Below are 20,624 nucleotides of genomic sequence, written 5' to 3' on the forward strand. Positions count from 1 at the left end.
GGTCATGGCAAGTCTTTACGTTTTGTCGATAGAAGACAAAAATATTTTCTGTGCACTTACCTTACCTCAAACATTATGAAAAATAAAAAGAAGACAAAGCTTTAGCCACAGGTAATTTCCAGAATTAATCACACGGTCAATATACCTTCTCTTGGGAACTGATATAATTATAGTTACCAGCTTCCCTTGGGATACAGCGACTGTATTCGTGAAATACAAAATATGTGTTAGTCAGCCTTTTTTACACACTCACAAATTTATTAATATATACTCAGGATTACAAGTAATTACTTAACCAGTAAGTTACTGCTTGTAAGTAGGAATATACGAATTATTTTCAAATAAACATAGTTATTTTTAATTTATGATATCAAAGATGTTGGAGGATATAAAGGGAAATAAAGACTACATTTATCCTGCGCAAAGGCTTCCTGTTCTCCTCGCTCGGGTGACTTGGGTGGAGGAACTACTATTTTAAATCATATTAAATTCGTGGCTCCTAGCAATATCTAAAATTAGCGCACTAGTGTATTAAGCTTTTTAAGGATATTCGGCTGGGTATATAAATGCATACGTACATTTGCAAATAAATCAGTTATATAAATATTGAACCTTTACGGTAATTGTCTACTGATGTCCCACTTTCCGAGGGTAAATGTTATATCTCCGTTCTATTTTGGTCAAAACTGTCAGTCTCATATGGGTTTTCTAATTCAATAACCATCAGTTCATTAACCCAAATTTGCCTCCATTATAATGAGTACCCACATTTTTATTAGCTTTTATTCTAGCCCGTTGGCCATTTTAAATGCTTTTGTGTTTATTTAACCCACAATGGAATCCACGTGCAACAAACACTACAATAAGTGGTGATATGTACAGTCCAATCGATTGATTTCATTGACTAATTTTTCTACCGGAGCTTAATTTAACTCTTAACGAAGTGTACTTTATTGCATATCCCTTCATTACAATTTTAATCTGATCCCGAATAAATATACAGAACTATAATTGGAATTTTCTTTGGAAACTTTCAATAAAAATTATTATTTTAAACATATCTCTCTACAATATATTGATATGTAACTCATATTTTGCACTTTTTCCATTTGCTTGTTCCTATTTTAGTTCATAGTAGAAAATTACAATTTGATCTAGTCTTCGATCTAGTCCATATTCAGTTCACAAGAATAGCTTTATACAGAAATTTGTGTAATGCAGTAATTATGACGTGACTATAATCTAACAACTCCGCATCACGTGATGAACAAATCAATATATCAATATCTGCTTTATCGTCGAAAATAAAATAGAGCTCGAAAGAACAAATGCATATAATCTATAATTATTCAGACAGTAACATATGTTTGGATAAACATGAAACCTGTAATTTTTTAAAGACATTTCTGTGTACAATTGGATTAGTTGCTGTGAATTTATAAAGCAATTTATTAATTTGAGAACAAAGGGGAGCATGTAGATGAAAATATTTACACTTTTTGTATAATATTTTGCAGAATGTGGATTGGGCCGACCTAAAATATTACCAATGCTTACGTCTTAAACAGCTATTTGAAAAATTTCATTATATCTAATTAAAAATACGTAAAATATAAGTCAGTATATCTAATAATTCTACATCTCTATCGTTCAGTCACTTTTTCATTGGCTTATACCTCGACATTTTTATTCAAAATTGTACGAAACCAGCCGGCCAGTTTTAGACAGACAAAGCAAGACCAAAGCATACAATCCGTCTAAATACTATTAAAATTCTTAAAGACAGGTTATTTACAAACGAAATAAACACAAGGGGCCTTAGGTTAGAGTCCTGAGGCACACCTGAGTTAAATAAAACTGTATTTGGCTTAAAACCGAGACATGTAGCTCAACGAAAGTATGATTTAATATGAGAAAGAAAATGAAAAAATTGTTAAATAAATAATCGAGTTTATGTAAAAATATATTATGAATTACTTATCACAGGCTTGAGCGTTATTATCTTTATGATTGAAACAATTGAATGGACCTTATTATTTAGATTAGAATTTTGCCACGTTCTTTACGCAACGACATTGTTTCATTTGATGCATCATTTGTTTGTAAATAAATTCCAGGCACATAAATTACTTATAGATATACACCTGAGTTCAGTAGAAACGAATTGTTTAGATTATTTTGTCCTAAATTATTTATCGATTTCAGATTTATATAAATTGTCTTCTATATAGATTTGACTTTCTGATAAAATAAACGTCTATTATCTGTATATAAGTATTCTATTTTTATATTTGTAAAAAGGGAAATACCGAAGGAAACTACATTTAGTAACTTTGAACGACTTTAGTTGCAAATATTCAATTGTCTTAGTTTAGAACCAAGCCAACTTATTTTATTTTTTTCAAACTTCATTTTTTCCAAGCCGATGACAGAACAAATTCTAAAGCAGTACATGTATTTTCAAAGGAGTAAGCTCGGAACAACAATAAAATGTGACACTACTTAATTGAAGTGTACCTTGTGCAAATAAATTAATAAAATATGGTGTAATTACAAAGTGACGCTGGTGTTATGGTGTACGGAGGAAGTAAGCGGTGACACCATTGTATATGGTAGTGTTTGTGCAGCATACTATGCTTTGCAGCACCAATGGAGGGCTACTCTGTCATTCTTCTTAGCCTCGATGGCGGCTGTCGCTGGTCTCTATGGACTGGGAGATGAGGCTCGCTTCCCCAGGTAACTTTTGGAAAATTAATTAGGTAGCAACTAATACTATTTCCTCTGTATAAGCACCTATTTATTTTAGCATCCTCACTGTCTTGAACGACAACATTTAAATTTTTAATTAAGCAATTTGAAACGTCACTATGTATCACATTGGTAGACAACTTAAATCTGAAATTAAGGTATCTTGAAAAACAATAGAGTACATTTTTAATGCGCCTGATTCAATTTAATTATTTTTAAAACAAGTACATCTTACACCATTTTACAAATCTACCTTGTAATCACAGCATTCAGTAATTAACTCGAAATTACCAACATTTTAGCACACATAACTTATAAACTAAATTGATGCTAGGGCACATACCGTTTATGTGTAACAATAATAATTTTGGAGAGTATATGAATGTATAAGAAGACAGGATCCATAATCTATAATATTCCACTAATCAAATTATCTTTGTTGCTTGTTGGATATGTATTCATTTGTAAATTCTATATGAGTGAATTGTAATAGGAATTCGATAATTGTCAGTTAATCTGAGCTAGATATTCATTGGCTCGTATAATTCTAGGTATAATAATTCAATCATTATAGATACGAGTAATGAAAGCTCTTTTTATTTATTGTATTATCAGTGTTATATATAAAAAAAATAGTTTAATGTTTGTATGTTTGACCTTTAACGAATAAGAAATTGATTTCTCTTACCCTAATCGGGACAATATTTGAAAACTAATTGCACGCAAATGTTTTTTTCAATAAAATTGTATGTGGTACGAAAAATGTGAGCTAATATATGCCGAGTACTGAGAATTGTTGACAGTACCCTTAATAAGTATCTATACCAATTAATTAAATATGTCTATCGGTACGATAAACAAAGGACTCTCACTGGTTGTAGTAATTATGGGTATTTAAATATTAATTCCAATGAAAAAAGTAACATGGGTGAGAATCAGCGGAAATGTGTCAGTAAATTTAAATGTAACGCCTAACTGTGGTTTACAAATAGAGCCACTAATTGAAAATACGAAAACATTACGCGTATAGTTTTTAATAATTCAGGGGAGTGACAAAACGGATCGATGGCAATAACGTTACTAGGCTTGCTGCACGAACTCGCATTAAGTAAGTGTATGTTTCACATATACATTTTAATATTACTACTAAAAGAAAAACTCAATTATACATAGCATCGAAGTTTTAGTTTTAAAAATATAATATAAACATTTTTTAAATTGATTTATTCGTTTAACCAACAAGTACCAGACCCAATTAAAGTTTACAATACCATAAAAAACACTATTATGATTATTTAAGAGTAAAGTTAATAACTTGCAAAACAATTAATGCAAATTAAAACCAAATATCTACAAGTAACATAACAATATATTACCTAGGATTAAAAAACACGAAATGGTGCATAAAAAACTTACGCTAACTAGTTCTGCAAAACTGTGTTCAACTTTTCCAAAACAGTTAAGAAATTATCAGCTTTTAGCTTAAACTCTACTCCGCATTGTAGTATAGAAGAAGTATATTATCTTGTCTCTTATACGGTACAACTGAAAATTTAAATATGTTAAGAAATTGGGTATTATTAATTAGTCCATGAATCGTTTTAAAAATAAATCTATTGAAAAATCAGTGTTGCGAGAAATTCCAAATAATAAAAAAGTAATTGAAAAGTTTATTTCCGACAAAGGCAATACAAGTTCTCTATATTTGAATAGTGATAGTGCTTAAAATAAAACTATCCAATTATATTTCATTTTTTTACAATACTTTGTACCTAAATTTTTCCCTCCCTTGTATGCAAGTCAAGAGCGGCTGCTGCAAAATACTCTATCTAGATCATGTTGCAGTTCACTGGGAATATTGGATAACATTCAGCAAGGAATTTATAACACTTAAGAAAAGAAACAGGCCAAGGCTAGAGCCTTGCGGAACTCTTGACTTTGCTTTGGTGCTGAAACCAAAATAATACTGTCTATATAACTACGCATGGTGGTCTACTATAACAAGTGCTTTCACAAGATTAATTTAACGTCCAGTTGAGAAGTATGATATAAGTTAGTAGTAAAATGTATTGAGTTCATAGTTGAGGGTTGCTCTCTCTCAGCGGTAAAATAGAATTATTTGTATTGAAAACAAAATGTAGGTACTGAAAAGAAATGTTGCTCGCAGGTATATGTATCTCGTCCCTGACACCAATCTGCCGTGGACCTTTCCTTTCAATATTTGTTAACTGAAAACACGTTGGTTGATTTTCGTTGGACAGGAAGAAAATTAAGTGACTTCTCTTAATATTTTAACCAGTAGTGACAGTAAGACGTGACTCAGAAACGTCATTTTCATTTCTTTAAAACCCTAAAGTAAACGTTACTGTTTAATGATTTTTAGAGTTTCTAACAATACAAAAAGTACGCCAATCTATACCAACATATATCAAAATCTATTAAAACTATTTTATCCATATTATGGATTACCCTTCTATATGTCTCGCTGAACGATGTTAAAGTTTCACTCTTTTTTTGCTTTTCTTGGGAAACGGTACGTTTGGAATAGATTGTCTAAGAATACTCAAATATAAATTTTTATATTAATTTTTAATTGAGAAAAAAAATTAATTTTTATTCCCTTAAACATTTCCTCAGTAAAAGGAATTTCTTTTGTTTTCCATCGACGGTTATGGTGATGACCTGGAATATGGAAAAATCTTGTTAAACCGTTCTGTTAACATTATTGCAAACAATACGTGGCATACTAATAGATTCTATATTAAGGTCTTCGTATTATATTACTTCTATGTTTCAGCATTGTGATCATTGGTTAAAAATCAATATCAAACTGAACAAGACTGCAGGTCAAGTTAAATTATTACCGTCAATAAATCGCATTGCCAGTGATTTCCGCTCGTTACTACTTGCTACTATTTTGATCCCCTCTCTACAGTTGGAGTCAAATGGCCTATCAATTTTGCGACAAGGCGAGCGAGTTTTCGTCATTCTAAATGTATAGAGAGTCCTATTATGAGAATTTGAACATTGTAGCAATCATTTGTAAAGTTTATTGTTAAAATTGAAATTTACAAAATATTCCGAATAAAATAAAAGGAAAGTGTATTACTTTATTACTAATTTCTTCAAGCTTCAAGAACACACATTTTTTTTTCGAAGAGAGAAGGAAATTCAAATATATCCAAACTAATCCAAAATGAATTTATACCTTATTAAATTACATACCTATTCCAATTTAAAAACAAATGTTGGAACTAACTGTAACGGTATTTTATATTTTTGTTAATTATCTTGTAACCAGGATAAGTGATTACCGATATTTGGTTTAATCCCATTAGCTGCTTATGAATTAATAAACTGATGAAAGAATATAATGATACAAATAGTACCGCTGTAACATAAATAAAACTCCAATACTTTGTGAATAATCAATTTGTTCACATTGTGCCTCAAGTTCCAATAGGCAGGATACTTTATTGATACGTATTTAGACAAATTAGAAATGATAAACACTAAAATCGATTTCTGAGTGGCCTATATTTACCCGCAGTCAATAGCTAGCTCACTATTGTTTAGCTGGGGCCAACGACTGTCTGAGTTCGAGTAAAAATTCCTTGTGAACTAACCTTTCGGCACAGACGTGGGTAAACGTCGGCGTCGGCCAATATAATAAAGCTCCAAGCAACAGTACCGCCATTGACGTGCGCTGCGTTGCGGTGTTGCCATATGTGATTATGAACGTGAACACTCATGAAAAATTAGAAAATCAAATCAGTTATGATTTTTAAGTAAGCCAAGTTACAAAAAATATAAATAAAATGTGATAAGTGGGCGCAAAAACCTAGTAATTTTTTTTAAGGACTCAACGTTTGGTTTTCTGTTTTCGGTAATAGTTTCAAAAATGGAAATGGTAAAAACAGTACCTCGTCTTTAATGATAATAAGAATATGCCTTTGCACACTAACCCAGAACAAAGTTAAATATATTTTATTCAATTTGTCGGATTAAAATGATTCGATGGCAAAATGTTTAGGTATGATGAATGATAACAGTTTTCATAAAATACATTTTGATCTGAATTCTAGAAAAATTTTTGGTCTCTATTGGTAGTTTTTCAGATGAATGTACCAGTAACTGTTTTTACTTATGTAAGCTTTTATTATCAATTTAGTGCAAGTGTCTACAGCAGAACTTACTCATAAACTGTTATATTAGGTTAATTTTAGTAAATTTCTTTTATTCGTTTTATTTTATGTTGTTTTTTTGTGGCATTATCTCATTTCATAGTAATACGTGAGAAGGTAGCAAATACCTCAAAGAGAAAGAACAGTTTTGATAAGAGTGAGAAATATCTTCTTTCATGACTCTTTGATGTCTATTTCAGAATTCGAAAAGTTTAGACAAATTTAAATAAGACTATGCTCTGTTTCGAACCAATGTCAATCGTTTTCGACTTATTTAGGTATTTCAAAGTCAAGTAACAATTGAAACAGTGGTCAGGTAATAACATTTTTTTATTCCAATATTTATTTATTCCAATATTTATACCTACCTACTTTATCCATATTTTGTATACCTATTTTTTTCTTTTATTTTGACGAACATTATCGTCCCTTGAAGTTCATTGAGGTTTATTTGAAAAGGATGAATATAAATTCTCGTAACATACAGGTACACTGCAAATAAATCGGTCTGAGTGAAAGCAAAAAGATACGGAGTAAATACATTCAGTGAAATTATTGAATACTTCTTCACTAAATATTGGGTATTTTGATAATTTTACACATTTTTGATAATATTTGAACTAAAACTGATCATTTTACTCATAAAATTTTAGTTGTACTCATACTAACAGGAAAATTTCACTCAATCAGGTGTGGAAGGTACATAAATTGATACATCATTGAGTGAAATTGAGTGAAAAGAAGTCCAATTTTTCTTTCAGTGTAGGGTTTGCATGTTTTGAGTAATGTTTGCACATCAAAGCAACTAAATAAGGAAAACCTTTTGTGACTTTGGAGGAGTTTTCTCAAATATTTAATTTTTAAAGTAGGTAAGAGCAGAAGAAAATATACTATAGGGGCTGAATTTATAGGGATGTTGCCCTGGGTAATACCCTTTTTTAAAGTAAGTTTTTTCATCAAAAATATAACAAAAGGTCGTTTAAGGTATTCTTATGTGTAGGTAAAAAATAAGTTCTTCTTCATATTCGACGGTATGAGATAAAGAAATTTAAAGGTCCTTAATTTTTTAAAGAATCAGAATTGTATTAACTTAGTTGTTTATTTTCATTCAAGGATGCTCCGTTTTTCCGGACACCCTATATTAACAAGTTAACCAATTATGTAGTTTCTTTATATGCTAAAGGAATATCGTCTAAAAGTTACGAAACTGGCAAATAACCGATTGTTACTAATATCTCAATGTCCATGTGGATTTACCATTTCACAGATAAACGTGGCAACACTGCTACCACGATACACCACGCGCATGTGACATACGTTCATGAAAGCCGTTAATGAGAGGGTCTGGTGCGCCGCCATCTAGCGTTTTCAGTGGTTATTTGTTTAATTCAGGAGAGCACCGGGTGGCAGTAAACACAAGGTCAGCAGAGCTCGCTAGCGAATTTGAATCGGGAGGAAAACAGAGTATAAATAGAACGGAATCGTGTGCTTAGTTAACGTTGAAGAATTTAATTTGTTTTTAAGTGCTTCGTGTTTATTTAAGACCGTTCCTTTATATATTATATTAATTGTTCCAATGAGAGATTAGGTAAATAATCTTTCCGGGCTCAAAAATATAAAATAATAAAATTATAGGTTCGCTGATGTGTTAAGTATGATGTATATAACATAACTTGAATTTATAGACGAGTTTAATTAGTTTCTGATAATTTGTATGTCCTTACAGTGAGTCTTAGTAAAAATATCGACAGATAGATAGAAGGTTTAATTAAAAAATCATTATTACGGTTTTAAATTGAAGAAACTATCTACACTGTTTCATAAAACCTGACAACTGATAATAATTAATTAAAATTATCACGGAGTTAGATCAAACTATCCGTAACGCTGTCAGTATTTTGAGCTGCTGATTGAAGTTAAATAATAAAGTGTCGATACTCTAATATGTTTTGATCTACCTTGACATGGTATGTGATATACAAGATTGGCTACTAATATCTAGGCTATCGTCATAACTATAACCAGAGTTCTGACAATTTTCATTGAGTTCATAAATACAAGAAGCAAAAGTTTAGTTGATAAAACGTATAAAGACGGTAATTTAAAAAAAAATCAATTCTGCCTCTCGTACACGTTGTCTAATCCAATAAATGTTAGAACCATCCAAACTTCTATCTTACTAGAATTTTGACATTATTTACATGTATGCAATGACCTGTATTTGTACTTCGGAGCTGCTAATTTATTTCCTTTGTTTTTCTTTAGTTGGCATAACTTCGTGCCAGTATGTTTCCCTATTCTCCAATATACAGGGCGTTTATGAGTTTATGAAGTAAATGCGTTCCTTGGAAAGGATGATAGAGGGTACGAAAGGCACATTTTATTAAACTACTGATGGTCTAAATGCTTGTTCGACCCTGTGCATCTTGTGTACGTGCACCACCAGAATGCTTCGGATTCGCTACATGCTGACGTTCCACGTAATTTAAACAATCAAGCAAATCTGAAGGTAGGTCAGTATGTCTTTTTCAATGAAAACGCGTATTTCACTATATATCTTGCCACATGTATATGGGATACTACACACAGCTACTTCGAAATGCATTGCTCTAGCAGCTCATTTTGGAAAAGGTTGACCCTGTCTGCCTTGATTTATTATTGTATTCTGCTGAGCAGTACCTAAGACGTTATAACAATTTTTACTGTGAAAGAAAACCACATTGAAATTGTTCAATGAATTATAAGTACACATACAAGTATCTAGATACCATCTTCTTAATATTTAGAACTGTTAAGTTGGAGAAGAAAGACACTTCAAATTTCGAGCCCTGAGGATGGTGTAAAATAACACCGAAACGTTGGCAATGATTTAAAATATAGTGTTCTTTTATTTATTGATCTTTATCCCACTAAAACCTTGACTTGGATAACTAATCAAGATCGCTAGACAGTGGAAACGTAACATCATTTTATATTCGTCCTTTCCATCCAAATGCTGCATATATGATGCACGAATACGTTAACGATACACGATTTCTGGGATGGATGGTAATGAGACTGTGTGTGCTGGTTTTTTGTAAATGTGCTCTAGGGTACTTCAGGTATGCCCTTGCTAATAGGTACTATGACGTTCAAGATATTTATTGCATGAATCGTTCAAATGGTCATTTTAGATGAAAAAACCGCGGAGTGCTATTAAATTAGAGTGTGGAAATTGAAGATAGGGGTGAAAATGCACCCCTTCCAGTTTTTTAATTGTAGCTCGAAAACAAAGCAAAATTTCGCTGTAGTTCATAGGAAAAATTATTTAGAGAATTTCCCATCGAAATGGCTTATTTAAAAAATTTAAAAGGAACATTTTATGCAAAAAATTGTTAATAAACAATTTGAAAAAAAGAAAAACATTCGATTTTTTTGATTTCTTTTAATTTTTTGCCTATATTTTTTTTGAGTAAAGATAGATATAGATATTGCTTAATAAAAAAAAGTAGATAAAATTTCTTTCAAAAAAAGGTTGTAAAGTATTTTTGAATGAAAATTGACTGCTATATGGCCGCTCAAACTTAGCCAATATTCGATTTACGTCGCGTTTATCCTTATACGTTTTAATTCGTTCAAGGATTTTCATCACCTGACTTGTTTGAAGAGTAATTAAAAATTTAAAAACCGTGGGGTGCTATTAAATTAGAGGGTTGAAATTGAAGATAGGGGTGAAAATGCACTTTTGCAGTTTTTTAAATATAGCACGAAAACGAAGCAAAATTTCGATATAGTTCATACGATAAATTTTGTAGAGAACTGAATTTCCCATCGAAATGACTTATTTAAAAAATATTACGCAAAAAATTGTTAATAAATAATTTTAAAGAAGCAAAAAATAAGATTTTTTGATTTTTTTTACGTTTTAACTCTATTTCTTTTAGTAGAAGTAGACAACGAAAATAACTGTACAAAAAAACTAGATAAAATTCCCTTCAAAATGATGCGTTTCCACAAGCTTTTGGACTAATATTGACTGAGTTATAACCGGTCAAACTTAAATATTTTTTAGATTTTCGTCGTTTTTAACATAATAATGATTATAATTCTTATTATTTTTGTACTTGTAACGAAACAAAAATGAAATACATTCCAAATTAAATCATTTTACAAATCTAAATATTTTTAAATTCTAAAGAATATTTGAGTATAATTGATAAGTAGCTTTTAAATTAAATCATTTATACATATTATTATAAATCTCCTTATTTGAGATAGTGGAAAAGAAATAGTTATGTAGAAATATAAACTGTAATTTCATTTGAAAAATCTCTCATACAATTGTGAAAATCTTTATTTATTATTAACAAATAAAACGTAATTAACTAAAGAACCAGTTTTGAAAACGCATCATTTTGAAGGGAATCTCATCTAGTATTTTTGTAAAGCAATTTTCTGTGCCTACTTCTACTAAATAAACAAAATTAGAGTAAAAAAAGTAAAAAAAAATTGAAAAATCTAATTTTTTGCTTTTATTAAATTGTTTATTAACGATTTTTTGCATAAAATGACCCTTTGAATGATTCATGCAATAAAATTGCTAGCACGTCATAGTTGTTTTTTATTAATATATAATCAATAGCTTATAAGGGCATCTACGAAGAGAGGAGCACTGTTTTCTTCCGACTCTATGGTAAAGCTGATGTCCGAATATAATCAATATATGATAAATGTGTCGTTAACATATCTGAACCAGCACTTTGGTTTTAGAGCAACTGACTTCTTCCGAGGCCTTTTTCTTGAAAGCTTCCACCTAGATATTTGTCAAGGCTAAAGATAAGGTGAACCCTAACTGCTCCTTCAATTTATCCATATAAATGATCCCTAAAAGAGCAGAAGGTTCATCTGATGCATACTTTTGCCCCCTTGAATAAGGTAAAAAGTCTTCATTTCCTTCTCCTCTTCAAAATAGGTTGCCATTTTAAATAATTACGTTGAAATCACTAAAGACATATATATAGACAGAGATATATAAAGACATATATGTTAGATTCATGTAAGACAACCCCAAATAATTAGAATCCGACTATTCTGTCGTGAATATTTGCTGCACTAGGACATTCCGACAGGACTAATTCCTTCTTGGGAACTGCGGTAATTAAATCTAGAAGTAGCGAAAAATATACAATGAATATTTCCTTGCAATCCATCGTCCCCAGCGACAATTATTTTTCACATCAACCGATCCATTAAATTATGCTAATCAATCTAGACCAGTGGCGTCCAGGGGTTATCTCCGTCGCCGTCGTCTTCTTCGTGTCGTGCCGCCGCCATCGACTGCGGGCGTTTGGCCCTTGCAGGTCTACTGCAGTAAACACAACTCAGCACGAGTCGCATCGCCACAACAGGAAACTGTGTCAGTCGGTTTATTATTGCACAGGTTATTCGAGGACTTTAGGAAGTCGCATTAATGTCTTGAAACGTTCACGTCCAATGCCAAGAAACGATTTTCTGTTCGAGCGGTCGCTGTGTTGCTTGTCTCGGGCTGACGCTTTATGTGACGTGTTACAGGACGCCACAAAGGAATACTTACGTATGCCTTTTGTGCATTTGGAGTCTTGCGGATGGTATTGATCTTATACTTTTGTAAAAGCAAATTTTATTTTTATTTTTAAAGTCTATTTTTTTTTTGTAGTGGTACTTCGCTTTTACTAAATGCGAATTTTGAATTGGTAAAAAATTTAAGAAACTCGCTTCATTTTCGACATCAGAAAGTTCATGCGGAATACTGCCGCGCGGTATTTATATTTAAAAAACTTGAAATTTATATTAGGGTAAATCTAGGAGAGATGACGCATCAGGAGAGACGACGCACTGCTCGTTCTGGCACAATCATTCTTCATTGCGTATATTTGGCAACACCGTTAATTCTTATTATGTCGTCACATATATACGTATCAAATACAGTTATATTTGAGTAGTGTTAGTGAGGGTATTTTGTTAAATTTATTGAGGTTACACTAAATATTTTTACGTTCGTTTAGAGTCAGAAAATATACAGGTACGTAAAGTTATATTTTTATTAAGTTTTCAAGGATTCTGTTGTAGATAATGAATAGTTAAGTAGTTCTAACCTCAGTTTTACACATTTCCTCTAATAAATTTAGTTAAAAGTTGCTGCATCAACTCACCTTATACTGTAAGGTGAGTTGACGCACGTATGCGTAAGGAGAGTTGGCGCAATAATAGACACATCGTTTAAAATTTTATTTTGTCAGAAAGGTTATTAATTTATCGTTTATAGCATAGCGAAATATAAAAGAAATGGAAACTAAGAAGAGAGGGGACAATAGAATAGTTGTCTTGAGCAATCAGTGCTTTTGTTAGAGATGAGATGGGTATTCCTGGAGAGGTCGCGAATTTGGTAGCCCGAATGCACTTTGCGACGCCGAAGGAAATGTGAAGACCTCAAACTAAACCGTTTGGACCTTCAAGTACATCAGGAGCCCATAATAGGATAAACTAGTAAAGCAAAAGTTGAAAACATGTTGATTTGTACATACGAAATGCTTTATGCGCTTTATGGCTTTTGAGTTAGCAGAAAAAATAGAATTACCATACAATTTCAACAGAAAATCTCGCAAGGCAGGCTATGTACGCATGGTTAGATTTTTTTTAAGAAGAAATAGAGAACAATACGAAAACAATTACGTTTTCGTTCAGAGTATATGCTTCTTTGTCTAACTACAATAATGAGTATTTATATTTATTATTATTAATAAATTTCAAAATAAACCAAAAATAAATTATATGAAGTTTTAATATAAATTTATGAAAAAAATAAAAATGTGCGATGGTTTAACATACTGTGTTATATCTCCTCGATACCTAAAGTGAGATGACGCAGTCATAAGAAAAAAAAATGTTAGTTTTTACCAAAATCTCCGACATTTTGTTGTATTTGAAGTCATATAACATATTAAGCTCCTTTAATGCAATTTGAAGTTTTGCTCTTTATTTTCAATTTCACATATGTTTTATAATTATTTTAAAAAATGTGCCTCATCTCTCCTAGATTTACCCTATAACTTGAAAACGAAAGTGCACACGAACAATTTGATCACACTGTGTTATTAACACTGCAAAAACCTGAAACTTTGTAATTTAAAATTTTTTTGTAACATAAATAGCAACGGAGCTTTTTCCAAATATCTAGTCAGCCATGACGTTTGTTCAAAAAATAAAAGTAACATTTAATAAGGATCAAAAAACTACATATATTTTCTCATTTAAGCTTTTTTGTATCTCTGCTACTTTCCCAGATCCCTACACTAAACATCGAAAAAACTTACCCTGTATACAAAATTGATGAAACCACAACAAATAACCAAAATAAGTTAATAAAAACAACTAAGAACTGAATTTTTCTTCAAAGTAAGATTTTATTTCATTTTGTGGTATTGAAACTACATTTACTATCTCTTTTGTTCTTCTATCCAAGAAAAAATTGTAGACAAAAGTTTCAAATAAAACAATTGACTGTTGCACAAATACACGAATGTCTACGAATGTTATTTGTTTATATACAAAAAAGCATATCTGGGGTATGTCACAATGGAAATTAATTCCTTGTAGCAATTCATGTTTTGTCTGTACTGGGGTTGCGTACACTAAACTTTTCAGGTAGTGGTCCATCGGGTTAAAGTCTGGAGAACGTGGTGGCCATGAAATTGGGCCTCCTCGCCCAATTCATTTATTGTTAAACACGATGGATAAATAATTTCGTACATGATTATTGAAATGGGGAGGAGCTCCATCTTGCATGAACCAAACGTTTCTTCGGGTGTCTAATGGAACAACATCTAATAGTGGCTGTAAGTTATTTTGCAAAAACTCCAAGTATCGATGTCCATTCAGATGTTCCTCAAAAACGTATGGACCTATTAAATTATTATCCACTATTCCTGCCCATACATTAATTATTATGAATCGGCACTGGTCTTTTGTTAGCACATTACCGTGCGGATTCTCTTTATCCCATAAATGTAAGTTACGGGAATTGAGAATGCCATTTCTTGTAGAGCAAATTTTGTTGTGAATATTACGTTAGCAGACAATAAGATTTTCTAGGCTCTTATTTTAAAAATATGTACGGTTCTAACATAGTAATTATGTCCAATTAAAAATTAAAAACAAAAAATGGTGAAGGCGCCGCACGATGTGCACATAAAATCACAAATATTTCCTAAACTGTTAATTTTACCGAGTTGAACCAAGAGGGTATTATCATTGGCAAATTCTTCAGGGAACTTATTTTTGATACAGGCAGATGGCGATCGTCATCTATGCAAAAATTCTGGATTGTTAACCATTGGGCATAGTCCGTCCCTGGCGTTCTGGGTGTAATGAAGTTTCACTTACAACATCAAAAACAAGCTGTACGCATGTGTTATCGATCACCAAATTTGCACTATACTGAAGTTAATGGTTTAGAGACTGTAAATAAAAATAACTTTTTAATTTTCACCTTTGAGAGTCCGTAACTTGTTAACAAAGGACCGTATGAAAAAAAATTATATGAAGAACTGATATTATTTTGACATCATCTAATTGTCCTAGACTTTTTTGTATCAAGTACCAGGACACCCTGTATACATTATCATCAGAAAATAAAAAAAAAACAAAAAAAACAAGAAATTTAAAAATGTTCCATTTAAAAAACACCATTTGATCTATACCTCTGAAATTCAATAGTTTTTTTACATATTTGTTTTATTATATCCTTTGAAACAGAAGTGTATAATTTTATTGTTTTTCTTTGAAATTGTAAGAAAATGTCCTAAAACTATGATCTTTACCATTTTTTCCTTGACAGAAAGACAAAAAAGGTGAAAAATTTTGTACTCAAATACACTAAAAATGATGTGTGTTTTCGCAAAAACAAAATTATTACGGAGATATCACAATTACTAATTAATAACACATACAGGAAGTAATAATTAATTGTTACTGTTTTTATCATACAAGAAAATTACGGGACTGTTTAACAGCTCTATTTAATACCTAATTTAATCTCTACAATGTATTATTTTTAACGAAAAATCCCCCCTATAATTATTTTAATTATTTAACAAACTCTCTATTGTTTCATTAAATGTTATTTTCTCTTTCAGGTAAGTTGAAGCCATTTGCGAAAATTTCTGCATGGTCACTAGGTCTGCCAATAAACACTTTCGTAAGTTATTATTATTAACTATATACTTGAATCGTAAACATTAAAAAACTTTTACCTATCTATGATTTTAAATCTAAAAACTAATCATGAATATAAAGGAATAATTTCTTCCGCATCATGTTGTCACTGTTAGTTTGTTTTTCGTGGTGTAATATTATACAAAAATGTCAGTTATTAAGTGGAATATCAAAATTAATATTTACTGGCGTACATCATGACAAACTTTTCAGGACATTTTTACTACAGATACCTAACCTGATTTTTCCATGTGGTATAAATATGATAAAAGTATGTTCAATATCACCATTACTAAGTACTTAATGACATATATTCATCAGTCATGTTGAGGGAACGCATTTTTTACAAGAAATAAAGGTAATTTCTAAATTACCACTATAATATCAGGCAAATATAAAAAAATATGTGGTTTCCTCTATAAACAGTATGATAAGACGAAAATTTAACCCCCTATGCTTCTCCTGAGAATAAGTTTTATAAAATAATCCAGACTTGCAAATTTTTGACTTGACACATGACACATGATTTTGATAGCACATGTTATGTTGAAGCGAATAAAAGATAATTAACTCTCTTTTTTAATTTAAAAATTGTGGTAACACAGGAATTCAAAATTTTGAGCAGTACTAGTTAAATAAATGTATAAATAAATAAATAAGTAAATAAATTAATTAATAAATAAATATGTAGGAGATAAAAAAGTCTTTCGAATGAGATACCCCTTTATCTTTTTATCTTTCGTCTTGAACTTTTTTAAGTGTGTGTTTTTGAGTGTTATATGTCGCACTTGGTGTCAAAATTACTCTGATTGTAAAGTTGTCGTTGGAATACTCCGTACAGGGTGTCCCAGTTTTATTCTAGATAAATTCACGAAAAGGTAGAATCAGTAAAAATAATGTTAAGTAGGTATATAAAATTATCACATTTATTTTTTTATCTTCTCTAAAGATATTTAACCTAGATCAATGAAATCTGAGTTAATAACTTATCCAATTAAACATAAAAATTCGTTGAATTGATACACAAATCTGTCAACCAGCGGCGGAAATTCTGGAAGGTACCGTCAACAAAAATCCAACTTTTGTGCCCTCTAAGTATTTTCGAAATTAAGTACAGTACACTTATTTCTTAATGTTATTTTTGAGGAAAAAAATTTTCCTATTAATTTTTATTCTTTTAAATTTAAAATATAAACAGCATATAGTTAAATAAATCTGAAATTACTCAAAAACCATTTAGTCAAAAAATGTATAGGTATTTTTTATAGAAATGCAATTGCAAATCAACCAAAATTACAAGAAATGATTGACGCAGGCATGAGTCGACCAAAGAAAAATTATTTTTTTATGTGATTTTTTAAATTTTTGATGGCTATACTCACTGAACACTTAAAATTGAATTTTAAAGAAGAAATTGTTATAATTTTTTTGCAAAACCAAGTTCCTTAACTAATAATAAACCTCACGACAAGTTTTTAAATCGCATAAGAACATGAACATACTGATTATAGATAGTACGTGTCTATTTATCATACTCTTGCTGATGACACTTCTATAGAGCAGCCATATTCAACCCTTTTGTGGGTTTAGGGTTTACACAACATTATGGATTTTATGAGCTTCTTGGTTAATTTTTTTAAATAAAATTATATTATCTTTTTACTTTTAATTTATTTATCATTTACTTCTGATTTGAATTGAGCCTTGTTTTCTTTAGTGAATTTCATTAAAGTCAAAAGTATTATGAATTGTAGTTTGCATATTGCATTTTATTTCGATTATGCTGATACGTTCACCGGGAAAGTACCAATTAACATCTCGACAAACATCGACTGTCACCAATAAGTAGCTCTTTTAAAGACCACGATCCTGCAGCGGCGTCTGCTCTCTTTCCCCAAAAGCAACCGCAGGAGCAAAATACTAAGACAACAATATTAATATTATACACTTTCCGGTCACATGGTCCACATACACTCCAGCGGCGCGTTAGGATAGGGAAAGATGACGGGGGTGGGTGGGCGCCTGCCGTCTCTCTGCCTGCTGTTGCGGTTGTCGGCCGAGATCAGCTGTAGCAGTGCGGGGGTTTTCTATTGATCGCTCCTGCAGCGCGCACACCAACACTCCTCTCCTGATCAATGATCACTCGCCGCTCCCCCACCACCGCCGCCTCTATCTCTCCTGCCGGCACTCGCTGCCAACGTTGCGTGCCGTAAATCACCAGGAAAACCATGTGGACGTAGAAATTATAATGTTAGCGATGGAACGCGATACGTGATAACATTTCCGTTTGGTAAAAGAGTGCTAGAAAAATTTCAGAGTTCTAATACTTTTTTTCCCTGAAACGGTGCTTCTCAAATTAAGGTTTTTTCCCATTAAAATGTTACAAGAACAGTTTAATGTAATTTTTATCTATCAAATAATTTTCGTGCCTCTGAAGTAGTGTAATAAGAATATGTAGTCGGAATAAGGCAAGGAAATACATGTCTTGGCCTTCTGACTAAGCCAACGTTTCGATTTTATAGCAAGTCTCCTTCAATGCTATAGAAATTATAAAAAGATAAGAATATATATGGAAAATATAATTAAAAAAGTATTAAAACAATGTTCTAAATCATATTGGAATATTGTTAAAAGCAAACAAATTAATATTGTGAATTAATTTGTTGATCACAATAAAAAAATTTATCAAAAATATACTTAAAAAACCACTTGTCATATAATTAAAATAATTCATCATGTCAAATTTAAAAAATTTTAAATTTCTTTTCGTTTAACAAAATTTTTCTATAACATAACTTTAATTAATATGTTTAATACAAATTGGCAGTTCCAAACCTAGGTACATAAATATTTACTCTGAAGACTAGCAAAAATATTGTTTTCTCAAAAAAAAAAAAAATATTAATTAAAAATTGATTTTTAAAATTTGACTCAATTCGTTACATGATCAACTATTTTGATTGTATGTCACAACAAATGTTCCTTTTTCCCCTTTTTAAAATATATTCCTAATATATATTTTTTATTATTTAAGCTTGATGTAAAACTCAAATTTGTACAGTCTAGTTTCGTCTTAGTAAGTATCTTCATTTAAAATTTTATCAGTGACCTCGATATTAAAAGGGGCCTGTCAAAAAAAGAGTTATTGTTAAAAATAAAATCCTTTATAGATTTAGCTGGACCATTTTTAACTAAAATTTGTGACTATTAATTTTTCGTCGCAAAATGCACGCCTCCTGCCAAAAAGTCCAAGTTTAGTCGCAATTTCTCAAAAATTAGTTGTACGTAAGTACGCAAAGCCGACACCGTTAAAAATACATATACTCTTGTCACGGGTTTTGAACTTTTAAAATGAACGAGACACAAAAGCTTATCTGGGATTGGTCTATCCAAATCTGAGGGATATTCTCCGAGATGCCAAATAACTTTTTTGACAGCTCTTCTAATTCCACATGTTTTTGTTAAAATTCTAAATCGATAGTTACTGTGAATGAAATGATATCTGTCAAATTTTAAATCTATATCTCCAATTATTGTTTTTAAGTGATTGATCAAAAAATTCGCGTCCAATCTTTGAAGAATCGTAGATGCTCTTAGGAATCTTTTAAGAAAAACTGTTACTGTTTGTTTTGACGAAACAAATCAACACTGAAAGTTTTTCACAACGTGACTGTTATGCCCTGTAGAAAAAATAATACTTAATTATATGTAAGATGGTTGTAAGTTATTTATAATCTGATATTTCTAAATACAGTTGGTCTGTAGTCGTTTGTTTATAGAAATAGATTGGATATTTCGTAAATTTTGAGATTATTGTACGATGCTAGTTTATTTAACATCTATTTTTAAATCAGACACAAATAATTTGAATAAACATTTCAATATTTCAGATCTGTAAATTTAAATATTTGAAAATCTTATCAAGCCATTTCCGACAAGGTGTTTAATTTTTATTTAAAAAAAACACATATTTATTAATTGATATAAGTGCTCTGACAATTTAATAACATTAAGAAAATTCTATATTTAGATTTTATATTCAAGGCTTTATTTTTCCCAGTGCGAAAATGTCTTGCTCGCAGCACTAGCAATATTAGTAGGGTGCTCTGTGCCCGTAGGTACCTTGATCCATAGGCATTGAATAGCATTGACCACTATGAATAGCACCTTTGGTTATATTTCAAACATAATCATAATCTTCTAAAGAATGTCGATGTAGAATTTCGAAACATTCCCGTTTGCGTTCTAATCAATTTGCCTGTAATTTTCTAAATGACACAATTATCAGACTAAAATTAAAATAAATAACTAAATACTACTCCTTATAACCATTAGTCGTTGTTATAGGTATTATAAAGTGTCTAGAAAATTCTGGACAATGATCAAAAACTTAAAGATCATAAATTAGAGTTACGTATACCTTATCCGTGATTAATTTATTTACATAATGGAATATGGTTA

Source organism: Anoplophora glabripennis, unplaced genomic scaffold (assembly GCF_000390285.2).
Source record: "Anoplophora glabripennis isolate ALB-LARVAE unplaced genomic scaffold, Agla_2.0 scaffold78, whole genome shotgun sequence".
Lineage (NCBI taxonomy): Eukaryota > Metazoa > Arthropoda > Insecta > Coleoptera > Cerambycidae > Anoplophora > Anoplophora glabripennis.